The sequence below is a fragment of the Hemiscyllium ocellatum genome, chromosome 18 (genome assembly GCF_020745735.1).
Source record: "Hemiscyllium ocellatum isolate sHemOce1 chromosome 18, sHemOce1.pat.X.cur, whole genome shotgun sequence".
NCBI classification, from domain to species: domain Eukaryota; kingdom Metazoa; phylum Chordata; class Chondrichthyes; order Orectolobiformes; family Hemiscylliidae; genus Hemiscyllium; species Hemiscyllium ocellatum.
The window spans coordinates 50,003,737-50,005,263 of NC_083418.1; the positions used below are offsets into that span (position 1 = coordinate 50,003,737).

The window sequence follows — 1,527 nt, forward strand, 5'->3', positions numbered from 1 at the left end:
AAAATGTGCAGGTTAGGTGAATTGGCCGTGCTAAATTGCCCGTAGTGTTAGGTGAAGGGGTAAATGTAGGAGTATAGGTCTGGGTGGTATACGCTTCGGCGGGTCGGTGTGGACTTGTGGGGCCGAAGGGCCTGTTTCCACACTGTAAGTAATCTAATCTAATCTAATCTGGTCAAAGCTGTCTAAATTGCTCGAAGGAAAGAGTTGACAACACAATGGAAAAAGATCTCAGGATTGACTGGTCCATTCAGCATATCTGTCACAAATCTCAGTCACAAATTCCTTCAAAACTCAGTCTCCTTCACAAAGTCTTCTCCTTCAAGGAGCCAGTCTGATCCCCAGCTGACAGCAGCACACAGTCAATCCAGCTAAAAGCAGAACCGTCTTCATCAAAGATAACATGAATGAATTAATTAATGAATTAATTACTTAATTAAGTAATTCACTTTATTGTCACAATTACTCAAACCAGTACAGTGAAAAGTTATAAGTCACCACTTACAGCACCACCTTGAGTACAAAGGTATCTAGGTACAGCTTTTTCAGTTACAGATTAGTTATTGTAACAATGGAACCAACAAACAGCGCCATCTTAGGTACAGAGTACCTAAATACAATAGGAGAAAGTGAGGACTGCAGATGCTGGAGATCAGAGCTGAAATTGTGTTGCTGGAAAAGCGCAGCAGGTCAGGCAGCATCCACGGAACAGGAGAATAAACATTTCGGGCATGAGCCTTTCATCCTTTGTACAGAATTGAGAAATGAAGAAAAAAGTTATATTACAGTTATAGATAGTATAACCGGAAGTCAGAAAAAACAAGAAGCAAGTTATAAAGACAAACATCACAGAATGGTAAATACCCACTTCAGTTATCTTCAACTAACAAAAACAGCTGTAGTACCTGTCTGTTTACTTATTCTCAGACTCTGAACCTAGCCTTTTTGATTCAGCCTTCCTGTACTGCACTGGAACTGAAAACATCTACTGAGCTCTGAAGTCCCGACTTCATTTTAATTGTTGCAATTAGATGAAACTCCACAAATTTTATTCTCACTTTCAGTTTTTATTTCCTTAGAAATTGGGAGGATCAGTTTTGATTCTCAGTTTCCTGGCATTGTTCTTATCACCACACACATTTTAAGAAACAGCATAACCATACAGATAAGCATTTCATATTTCAGAATTGCATAAATTGAATTTACAAAATTCCTATAATGTAGAAGCAGGCCATTCAGCACATCAAGTCAAATTTAACCCTCAAGAGTATCTTACTCAGACCGACTCCTGACACCGTAACCATGCATTACCCGCACATCATTGTACTGTGGGAGGAAACTGGAGCATCTGGAGGAAGTCCATGCAGACACGGGGAGAATGTACAAACCCCAAATAGACAGTTGCCCAAGGGTGGAATTGAATCCGGATCCCTGACATTGTGAGGCATTAATGCCAACAACTGTATCACCCTGTTGCTACTAGGATAGCTACTAGGAAGGGGATGTGGCTCATTGGAGCTCATTAACACA

General features: G+C 40.4%; 1 long non-coding RNA gene across 1 annotated transcript; it reads right to left on the bottom strand.

The window, feature by feature from the left end:
• Nucleotides 1-413: 413 nt before the first annotated feature.
• LOC132824219 (uncharacterized) lies at nucleotides 414-992 on the bottom strand. Its single transcript, XR_009645648.1, has 2 exons — nucleotides 903-992; nucleotides 414-742 (listed from the first exon to the last, which is right to left on the bottom strand). It is a non-coding gene; the product is annotated as an uncharacterized LOC132824219 (long non-coding RNA).
• Nucleotides 993-1,527: the final 535 nt, after the last annotated feature.